This window comes from Homalodisca vitripennis, chromosome 1 (assembly GCF_021130785.1).
Source record: "Homalodisca vitripennis isolate AUS2020 chromosome 1, UT_GWSS_2.1, whole genome shotgun sequence".
Taxonomy (NCBI): domain Eukaryota; kingdom Metazoa; phylum Arthropoda; class Insecta; order Hemiptera; family Cicadellidae; genus Homalodisca; species Homalodisca vitripennis.
In genome coordinates, this window is record NC_060207.1 from 96,904,738 (window position 1) to 96,917,063 (window position 12,326).

General features: G+C 30.5%; 1 protein-coding gene across 3 annotated transcripts in view; it reads right to left on the bottom strand.

The window, feature by feature from the left end:
* Positions 1-12,326, bottom strand: part of LOC124367318 (calbindin-32) — a 167,556-nt gene that overhangs the window by 101,383 nt on the left and 53,847 nt on the right. For 2 of the 3 annotated variants that reach the window (XM_046824066.1, XM_046824050.1), the window contains exon 2: positions 4,721-4,766. The exons of the other annotated variant lie outside the window; for it this stretch is intronic. The gene's annotated coding sequence lies outside the window, so the exon portion shown is untranslated. The remainder of the gene's footprint in view (positions 1-4,720; positions 4,767-12,326) is intronic. 3 annotated transcript variants of the gene reach the window in all.

Consider the following 12,326-nt stretch of genomic DNA (forward strand, 5'->3'; position numbering starts at 1 on the left):
AATGCGATTGAATAAGGAACTTAAGATTTTCACTTACAAGAACACTCATTTTGCGAAAGTTGGGCAAAATTTAACTAAAAATGCGGTCGTATTTGGAGTGAAAACAGACAAGTAGGCTAACAAACAGAAGACAGTTTACAGATACAGACAAACTTTAATTTTTTTCATTGTTAAGTACTTACTTGATCCGGAGGAGCACTTATGTAAGCTTTTCTTCTAAACTTCATAGTATTACCCTTTTTAACAATATTTTGTACAGCTCATTAAAAATGATAGTTTGTTTCTTCATATTTTTCCGATAGCACTTATATGTTCACTAGATCTTTACTTAAAACTTTAACCATGTATATTCGTTGTTTTAAATTGTGGAATTTTTATGATAAAAAGTAAAATAGTTGCTTAAAAACCTTAAATATTTTAAAGCGTGTGTCTGTTGCTGGCAATTCTAGAGAAAATATACATTTAATTTCAAAAGTTAAAGAAAATAATTAAGAGGGACAAAAGTTCACAAGTTGACATATTTTAATAAGTTCTCCGTTTATTACAATATTACGGATAAATCCCAAATGTATAAGTTAAAATAAAGAGTAAGTTTCTTATGCTGATTAAAAAAATATATGGAGCTGACGTTCAGGAAGTAATGTAATGAAGATATTGTCTTAAAAGTACCTTATTATTGTATCGCATTTTACGAATATTCATAAATGTTATAAACATTGATTGTCCTCGTACGGAAATACAATAAACCCCTTTCATAAAGTTAGTTCCAAGTTGGTTTTGCATAGACATTGACGAAACCTCTACGATGCTCACTAAGAAACAATTTCACTCCCTAACTTCACAGTTTCGCTTCGCTGGCCTCTAAAGTTTCAACGGAAATTACTGAACTCTGAAACTACAGAACCAAATACTGTGAAATTGCAACAATTTGTTACCTCATAGTGGCTACCCAGACAAGGTTGTGCTCTCAGATTTCAGGGTTCTGTTGCTCTAGTGTTTGAACTTAGAAACTACTGAGATCTCGTATATTGTTAAATAAATCCCGAGATATATTACACATAATACTCATGGTGTTACCAATATGTACACTAAGAAATAGCTAAGGCTTCTACCTTCGGTGCTCCACCCTAACTTAAAAATCATGTATTATAGAAAACAAATAATACCCTATTCCATATTCCATTCTTTCGTTGTCCGGAAACAGTGCTCTGCTACTCGTAGCTACGTTGACTTTAACACAATACAGAATTTACAACTCTAAACAATGGTTGCTAAAAGACTGAAATATATGGTAAAATAATGTTTTGAAACTACTAATTTATTAATTAATGAATCCAACATAACATTTATTTACTTAATAAAAGCTCATCGGATTCTAAATTGTAACTTCTGCATGGTTAATACTAATTTATATTCCAGTTCACTAATAGTTTTGTCCTAACGAGATTTAAAAAGTAATTAGAAATAAATTTATTAGATCTCTTCTAGCTAAGAAAGCCATATTGTAATTTAATCCTGGAAGAAAATTAGTCTCTCTGTTGATTCTAATTATAACCTTTACTCAATTACTTTGGGCTTTACCTTACATTCGCTTTAACAATAAATTACGTAAAAACAAATTTTTATAACAATTTTGTTGAAGAAACGTTAAAACCATTAATCAAATTTTAAAAGATTAATTAGATTTAACAATTTTTAACGATAACAACAGACGTACAACGTGATATGAATAACAATAGATGATGGGATTACAAGATATTTAGAAAATTTTATTCCAGAAATGTTATTTTTTAATTCTGATAGTATAAACCCATAATTAGAATTTAAGATTATAATGACAATGAAAATGAAGTCATTTTAACTATCGGAATTACAAGATTGTAGTGAAAATGATACTGACCAAGTTATAAAAACTAATGCAGACGATCATAATGAAAATGTATAAATATTTATGACTTTAATATTATAAGTCAGTGATCAGTGTACACTAGACACTTAATTATGTTACATAAGACACATAAATAATATTTAAAACATATTTATAAAATTAATAGGAAATATAAAACTTTTCCAATGGAAAAGAATTAAGTATCTCCTGTTATTTTAAAGTAAAAAATAACCAGTTGATAATTAAGAAACGTACTTTTTCATATTCAAATGGTAAGAAGTATTATTTTAATTTTTTTCTTTAACCAAACAGAATATGCATTGCTTTAAAGTCTTCGCTACGGGTGGTGTCAGTTTACATATGATTACCAAATTCCCTCAATAAGGTTAATTTGAAATAATTTCATTATAATTATAATTTTATTTACTAATTTAAAGTTATACTGCTCTGTAAGACATACACTACTAAACTTTTTTACTATGGAGAATTTCTTTTTCTTTTCCCAGAATTAAATTAAGAAGATTGTAACCATACAATCTCAAGAATCAACATCATCAGTAGAGTCAACAGTCAGTTGATTATAGGTTTGCGGTGGTGGCAACTCTGACCTCGCTATTCTCTAATGAGCTCTTACTGTTTGTGTCTGGGTTGGTTACACTGCATCTCCATGCGGTTTGGTTTGAGTGTTTGCAATGCATTACATCTTTGGCGTGTTTGATTCACGAAATGTAGGTATTGAGCTTTCCCTTGTTAATATGAACTAAAGTGGAATCTTTGATTATTCTATAAATAATAATCTCAATAATAGTAAAACAATAAATACTTCTGTTAAAATAATTAAATAAAAACTCTATAATTTCAATTAAAATCATTCATTTAATTATAAATCATTTATACAATAAAAAAATATCTCAAACATAATAAACGCTATAATAATATAATAAGCAGTGAATGTAAATTGTAGTAAATTATTGTTTTACAAAACTGTAATGCTGCTATTAATAACCTGTTAGTATTTCTTAAAATAGTATGACATTGTATATTTGTAAATGAAACCATTAGGGTATCTAAAGGGCAAATGCCGACTCGGCAAATCACGAATTTGACGTTATTAAGGTATTTTGCTCGTCCTCCTGAACAAAAATATATATGGCTTTAGGAGGTGCAATTGAAAATAAAATGGTTTTAGCGGGTATATTGTAAAATAGTTATTTTTTTTAAATATTTTAATGTTCTGTTTGTGTGCTGTGTGTTTCGATATCTGTGTACTTCAATGCCACCTGCGGCTGGGACTGATAGCGTATCTCTTATCTGAGCGCTCCGGGTCTGTGGTCCAGTACTTCACAAGATATCGTGTACTGTAGTTCGGATCGAGTGAGTGCTTGTCAATCATGGATCAAAAATCCACTAGATCGACAAATTGTATTGAATCGTGTGTGTCGGAGTGTTTTGTCGGGCATGTCAGGAGTTTATTACGTTTTAATCAAAAAGAGATTATTTCCCTTTAATGGAATTGTTCTCTATTAATATCCATTTGCATATTAATATTGTGTTTTACATGATTTATTAAGTTTTGTATACTTTACATAAATTTATTTCCATTACTTTTCAATTTATATTTCTGATCCGCCCATCTAGAATTTGATACTTTACTGGTATTTTTGATACTATCGAGATATTTTTCTTTCTTCGACATAAGCGTGGGGCAGCACTGTAGCCCGCGCTGATGGCCAGAGGCTCTCGTCTCATCAATTAAGGAAAACGTTCATTTGAGCCAAAATTCTGCTCATTTTAGTATTATTTTTCATTTTAAATTCCATAAATGACGTTATCCGATGAGTTCATTACGAGGTTCAGTCACAGTTACAAAAGATCACGTGACGCCTGACGCGGATGTACAACATGGAAATATGTTCCACGCTTGAAAAATAGGTCCATTTTTAAGATCTACATATTATATCTAATTTCCACCCTGTGAAACCTTATATAGTTTTGTTATATAACAAAATATTGATATATATTACTTATATAGTAATTCGTATTTTGCCGCTCCGGCCGTTACTTTTACAATTACCCTTAAGGAAAATTATATTTGGGAGAGAGACAATCAGCTGACTGGGCTACGAGGGAAACGATGACTTTCGCAGATCTCAGTCGATTGGCCAGATCAAAAAGGCCATTTCCATACAGAGTAATGAAAACGTTTTTTTAGTAATAATTTTTATCAGAGAACGAATAATTACTGTAACTAAATAATGTATAACGTAATAATGTATAACTCATTATTCATTTTACTTTTTAGTATTACATTCTTGATTATAACTCCAGTTTGTATAAAAATTCAGTATAGATGTATAATACTCTAGAATTTAACGATGTTGTAGGAAAGCATTAAAACAATTCATATTATTAATATTTTTATACTTCTGTTAACAAACATGTCCATGCTTGGAAAATGACCATGAAGTAGATATTGACATACATATAAACAAACACACAAGATTATTGCCAATAATCAATAATGATTAGCTTTAGATGTTATATTTAGCAAATTATATAAAAGAGATTAAGAAATAAAGATATGATATCCAAATATTTAAAATTAATTATTTTTAGTGTTACGTTTCAATTCAGAATAAAAATTTCCAACTTAATGGGCTATATTACAGTTGTAAAATAATAAACCACACAGGTCAGTGTACCAAATAGAATATAAGGTAACATTAATGAGTGATTTCGACGAGACATTGTAAATGCCTTGTTGCTATAAGATATTATTATTATTACACTTACGCCGTCTCATATCTGTATGTATGTCATTCCAAAACTTACCTCAAAAAGAGAAAAAAGGATTTTTACGCTGTTTCAGCAGTAGAATCTGCAACAAAAATTATTGTTATTTGGCTTCGAAAAAGAGTAAATTATCTCGTGACAAATTATCTATCCCCCATCGTATTGTAGGTTAAGATAATGATCAGTTATATGCACCAAATTACTAGATAACTATCAGTAGTATAATTAGGAAATGTCCATAACTATCCACAGCCATGATATTAGTAATTTTCTGTCAACATTTATTTTCCCCCTAAAATTTGTTATCGACGATAGATGATTAGAAAATAGTATTTTGACAATTTTCCATCGGTAGGTGTTATAAGAATAAAACAATATGTTTCGAGGAATGGAATGCATAATTTACATCAGGTAACAAAAAGCTTGGCAACATTTACAGTAGCATAAAATATTCGATTATTACTTTAATGAGTTCACGAGTTTTTAAATATTATGCTTTCAAGTTCTTGACAATTATCTGTTATTCTTAAAATAAGTATATTTTCCACTTATTTTTACAATGGTTTGGAATAATATTAAAAAGTAAGATTATATATACCAGTCATCTTATCCTATTATTAATACTATTGTTTTTAACCATTGAAGCGGTGAGATTAAAAAGGAAAAACATTCCAGTTTTTTTGACAAATTGAGTTGAAATAGCCATTTTGTTTTTCAGACCTAAATGCTTCTAATGAGATAAATAAAGAAAACATTCCTTTATATTTAGTAGCCATGGCAACCCATTTGATTCTAGACTGAGATTAAGAAAGAAAACATTCCAGGAATGTTTTTCCTTTTTAACCTCAGTGAGGAGTAGTGTTCGTTGTTTGGCCAGTAGAGTGCATTGTGTGTAATAATTGGTTTATTATTGCTAATACACTAACCTGTAAGTAGTTTAAAGTTGTAAGGTTATGAGAGTATTTAACACTATTTTATTTTCAGTAATTGTGCTATTACCCTTGTAAGTTAAGTGAGTTCTAATCATTTTGATGATCAAAAACTATGTCTGTCTGAAGCATCAGAAAATGAAGAAAGCCCTGCTAAGAAAAGGAGAGGCGTAGGAAATGCTGTAAGTAAAATGAAAGTTGCTAGGCTGAAAGGAGAAGAGTTTGTAACAACTTCTGGAGTATTAGTTGAACAAAAGACTACAGGTCCTGAATGTGACTGTAGGAACAAATGTACCTCTAATTTTACTGAGGAACAAAAACTTAAAATAGTTAGTACGGTTTACAGTGGTAGGCCTAAGAATGAACGGGGACACTTATTTGATAGGTTTGATTGACCACTGTGATGTTCAAAGGCACAGATCTATTAGTCCACATTCAAAACAGCTTTCCTCATCTTTTAAATATAACACCGTAGTTGATGGTAAAAAGTTTGAAGTGTGCCGTAAGGCTTACTTAAGCTTACATGCAGTAACTAGCAAGGTTGTTTTTCGTTTGACATCTATTTTAACCAAAGGAGAGCAGCCTATGGATATGAGAGGTAGACATGGTAATCATTCAAAAATTCCAAATGAAGTTTTAATTAAGTTGAATGAGCATATCGAATTATATCCAAAAAAAACCTCTCATTACTCATCCATCGAAGTAACTTACCTAGAGGCTGGCCTTACAATGCAAAATTAATGCATGATATGTTCATTGAAAAACATCCTGATCTTAGCAAAACAATTAAATATGAATACTTCCTTAATTACTACAAAGAAAAATATGGATACCGATTCGGTAGGCCACAAGTTGATGTGTGTTCTACATGCGAAAATCTTAATACTAAAATTAAATCTACAAATCTGACTGATAGTGCAAAGAAAACATCTGCAGTGGAGTTAATGATCCATAAAAGGAGAGCATGTAAATTTTACAAAAAGATTGAAAGAGATCACTGAAATTTGCAAAAATAGGGATGATGTTCATGCAGTGTGTTTTGATTTTATGCAAAACCTCCCTTTATACCTTGCATGCCTGTGCAGGAGATGTTTTTATCTCCGAAAATTATGGCATTATGTGTTTTGTGTCCACAGCTTAAGTGATGACAAGGCTACAATGTATACATACCATAAGGTGCTAACGATGTGTGTTCCTTATTGAATGACTACATCAAAAACAGTGTTAATGAACAAGTAAAAACTCTTTTATGTTTTTAGTGATGCATGCCCAGGGCAAAATCGTAACCAAACAATGGTTAGGTATTTTTATCATTAACTCTTATGAAGCGGTTTCATGAAATTCAAGTTTTTTTCCCAACTAGAGGGCACAGTTTTTTTACCTTGTGACCGGGATTTTGGGGTCATCAAGAGGGTAAATTCGTCGCCATGACAGAGTTTATTCCCCTGAGCAATACAACAAAATGATACAAAGTGCAAAAAAACTGGAGCCTAAAGTTTCATAGTAAAAAGTGTTTAAAAATCATGACATACTTGATTTTAACCAGTGGGTGGCCTGAATATTTCAAAAAAACCTGTCAAAGTGTAAGAACTAAGGAACCTTTCAAAGTCAGTACATACAGCCATCTTACTTTTTCTGCAGCAAAAAGGGGATACGTGACTGCACGTCGATTCATTGATGGATTGAACAGTGATAGTATTTTCAAACTTTACAAAGGTGGTGAAGTTATCCTTCCAAGTGAAAGAGCCTATAATGGAAAAGTTCCAATTAAGGTAGCTAAACTTAATGATGTATCTAAAATAATACATTAATGTGCCAGATCAATATAGACTTTTTTTTTGAGAACATATTGGAGTGGCCTTCAACTACTGATAACCAAGAAGACGGTGATGACTAAAAATACCTACTGAAAATCCAAGCTAAAAGCAACATTTTACATTGTAACTCCTTTGTTTCTAAGTAATTATTGCAATTTCCATATTTTGAGACAATTAAAACTATTTGATTTGATAAAAGCTGAGGGTTTTTAATAGTTTTTTTTTCCACCTTCTTCCTGTGTTGAGATAAAAAAAGGAAAATATTCCATCAGTTTTATTTGTCTCTCAGGATAAAACTATTGGTTATATTAAAAAAGTATTTACACAAAAATATTACCTTAAATGTAAATAAACAAATTTGTAATTGTTCATTTTACTCTTAATGCTAAGCTAAGGTTGTTATGGAGTTTTTTATTGTTTCCTGTGTAAAATTAGGGTTACTGGAATGTTTTCCTTTTTAATCTCACCGCTTCCATTATTAATACTCCCTATACTATTCTTTTCGACGATTAAAGTTAAAAAATTAACCCTATCTCTTTGTAGCATGCCCCCAATTCGGATAACGTGTCCGTCAACTTAACGACAAACAGTGGTGGAGGTTTCAAGTCATGTAACTGTTCCTGAGATTAAGAATATCTTAATCCTCTTCCAGGATTAAGAATAGAGATCTTCCAGATTCTTAATTCTGAAGAAATATTTTATAGACAGACAGCTAAAAATCTCCCCCATCTCTAAGCATTAGACTATGTTTTACTATACCATTAGGTGAAACGTATTGCCGTATTAACAGCTGCTGATAGTGTTTGGAAAATGCTGGTGCCAATCTTTCTGTGGATAAACAAATTAGCCTGTGCTAAGACTAAAAAACAAAGAGCCAAACTCAAAATATAACGCACTTTACCCTCAAGCAATTAAATAGATCACCAAACCCTAAATAGTGAAAAACGTTGTGATGATAAAATCTGCCTTTTTTTATAAAGTTATTACAAAACTATGCAATGTTGCAATATGCAAAACGTAATTGTATGGGAATTTCTTTTAAAGTACAATAAACAGTAATGTCTAACAATTATTTACTCTATACTTATGGAAGTGATAAGTAAAATGTTTGTTAAATATATAACATTTCAAGCAATATAATTATACTCATTTCAGAAGAAAAATTCTTTACCAGCTATAAAAACACCCAGATTTTGTTGAATACGGTCATATACACATGAAGTCGATATTTTTTGGTCTGCTGATTATAAAACAAAATTTGATCATATTAATCAGGAGGATGAATAAACAATGCTTTTAATGTTCCGTTATACTTCATTTGAAACCCAAATATGCTGCCACATTGAATTACTGATGACTGTGGAAAATTTGCCTTCCTGACACAGTTTTGTTTCCGATTACTCAGGCTGAATAATTCATCAGTCCATTACTTCTCTATCAAGTACAAACTTCTGGGAACTCTTGTTGGTTTCTCCGGAACTGTTGTACCTTGCTTATTTTTACTTTGCAGATGCCTCGAAAATACAATATGAAATGTCTTTACTTAGTGTTTGTTTAACCATTCTTGTTTTAGAGGAAGAGGTGTTTGACCAGCTATTTTGTATTAATTGTAAATAATAACAATCTGACTATGTAGATTAAATATAACAAAGTTAATAAACCTCTGAAAAAGGAAAATCGTGCTCTAAATCCAATGTTGATTTTATCGTTAATTGTTAGCTGAATAAACATCTACACAGACTAAGTAGCCAAAACAGACAATTTTGAAAGCTATTAAATCAGAGAACTTAAATTAGTTAGTTAAAATTAGATGAGTCGGAATATTGTAATTCAATAGTTAAGATAAACTGAACTTTTTAATGAAAATGTTTATCTAAAATAAAGTATCCATCACACTTTACTTTTAGGTTAGGTCTATAGATCAGGAAGTAGGGTGTAAGCTGTGGGATGCAAGATACCATAATAGGGTAAGGATAAGTATAACAAAATCATAAATATATCGTATTTTTAATTAATATGTCAATTTACTTAATTTACTTATGTGATTCAGAAAGTAGGTCTGACGAAAAAGTGATTTTGCAGGGAGAAACTGTATTATATCTCTCTTAAAGTAATGAAACTTTCTTGCAACAAGATATATTTTAGAGAAGCTCTATGAAATACCCTCTCTCCACATCAATTCTCCCCTGAAGTTAGACTGTTGTTGGAACTAGTGTTACAAAAGGTTTGTCCAGCTGAATAGAAAGCCCTTAGTTCAGTGAGCCTGGCATTGATCGAGCTCGCTGTAGAGGAAATCGATGCATTATCGGAGATTGCTAGTTTACTTTTTCTCCCCTGTGCTTCTGCCGTTATTAGGAGTGCATTTTATCTTTGGATCAGTAAGCAGTTTTTGTTATTAGTATACTCTTGAGGAAAAACTATTGAATTAGTTTGTTAGTACTACTAATGGTATGTATTTATTTTTATTTACCTTCACATTTCCAATTGTGGCTTAAGGACTGATATAAAAAAATAACCACTATTTCAGATTCTTAAACATATCTTAACAGGGTGTTAAAAGTTTGTTATGAAAAAGTTTGTATATTGTCATTTCTGAATCGGGTTTCCATTAGTAGTAAAAACGTTATTAAATCAACTGGCTAGCCGTCCGTGAAGCCTATTACTTGAGTGGCCAAAACTGAATGTCTCTCTGTCCGCCTGGCTGACTGCAGATATCTCGAAAAATTAACTATGGACTTGACATTTTACTATGAGTGATAATTTTACCTGTCACTACAATTGATTTGGCTGACTATTGGTGAACATTTTTACATTGGTATTATGAGTAACCATATTGACAACAAGAAAGTTTCTTAATAAATGAGCTATTAGTATAATTATATGGCATTTTAAATTTGACATAATAACACATGCAGCTATAGTATTTATATTTAGCACACGTGATGTTATATACTCTACTGTATTACATCTATGAGGCTTCAGTTCCCCTTTAACGATGATTGGCTATCACACAGTACCTATAACCTGCTTGGTGATCTTACCGTAGAGAATAAACACTGAAATATGTGTAGTATAAGGTCGTCAGTACCAGTAAATACGTGTGGGCAGAATTTGTAATACATGAACAACAGTCTTAAACCCTCACCCCACATACGTTGTTGTCACGGGCTTTCACAGTTTTGTATTGTTTTTATAATGGTACAGAGATATGATAATGGTAAAATGGTAATCGTAATATATATATATATATATATATATATATATACATTGATACATATATAATAAATACCTTACCTTATTATTTAAGCTTTAATCTATGAGACTATAGTTATCTCTTACAAACTCTACGGCTACATTGTTTTAACTACTACGTCAGTTACCAGCTATGTTGTTCTCTGAATTGTTAACCAGTCACGTGATATCCCCAATCTTACTGTTGTCAGGTCATTAGTTTAATGTATGCTCAAGGTCTAAATATTTACGCAAACATTTCATTGAATAGCTACTAAAATACTTTACCAGATTTTTCGTAGGAAGTAAAGAAAAGATAAAGTAATAACGTTATATTTTACCGGACAAAGTTATATTATTTTCAAATGATAATTATAATTTTCCACACTATTCTTTTAATTCATAATATATTTGGACTTTTTGACCTTTGTAACTTGCGAAAACCTTAAAAATGAAATTTAAAAAAAACTATTAAAATATTTTTAGTATATGTACACATCTTTTGAAAAATGCATTTAGTCCTTAAATTGTACATTAATCATTAGTTGTTTTCAGTTATTTAATTGTGTTTTAAGCAGGAGGTACATCTTTGTAAAGATTGTTCTTACAAGTTATTAACACCCACGTCAGTACATAGTCGTCGTGGTATACTTTTGGTTACTAATAAGATTTTGTATTAACTTATGAAAGTCAAAATTTGTTGTTTAATTTAGATATTTAGCATTACGCCATAAACAAAACAAAAAACAAGACATACTAGATTTTGTGTTTTCTTATGTCTTTGGTTTTATCTGTCTCTTTATTCTTTATTCAACAGTAAATATACTTTCATAGTCCATTTATAAACACATTGTGCTGTAACCACTTTTATTTCGTAGTGTAAATGACATTTTTGTGTTATAAAATAAGTTATAAATCTGCTGCTTTGAAAAAAGTATAGTTAGGACGGTAGTGGGGTACGATAGAAAATCTTATAATATACACTTAAAATGTCATAGACTTACAATAATTAAGTTAAAACTATTGGGTATTACAAGTATTATCTAATAGATTATTTAAATTTATATAAAACCTCAATAAAATTCGGGGGATAACTCATTACCCTTGTTTCAAAACCCCACTCCTTGAGTCCGGCTTATTACAAGAGAGTTTAAAGAACTGAACGAGTGGTACATGAAGCATAGCTGACTGTTATTTTGTGCTTAGGTTTTAAAGGCATCATTAATACTTAATTGCCTTCAGCCTTTATGAAAGACTTTTCCTTTTCTTATTTTACTGGCAGTGCAGCAGTTTGGAAACATTTAACAAGTTTATTCTTTTCAAAACTGTTTTTAAATTGGATCGTTAAATTTGACGGTATTGTTAAATTGCTAGAGTAATGAATTGATTCCTTAATTTCTTAAATGTTATATATTGTGTTTTGGCTGATAACTCATTAGGCACTATTATAAAAAGTAGTTTTGACCTATTTTCCACTTAAATGTAAAATAATTGCGTTGTAAAATTGTAAGTACTTTACACTAAAGTAACATTATGTAAGTTATTGTAACTAATATATCAGATACAATATTTTAAAAATTGCGTTTATACAGGATCGATGTATTATTAATCTGCAATAAAAGATATTGTTGGATCAGAGTTTAAATGTTTTAATTGCATTTAGATTTT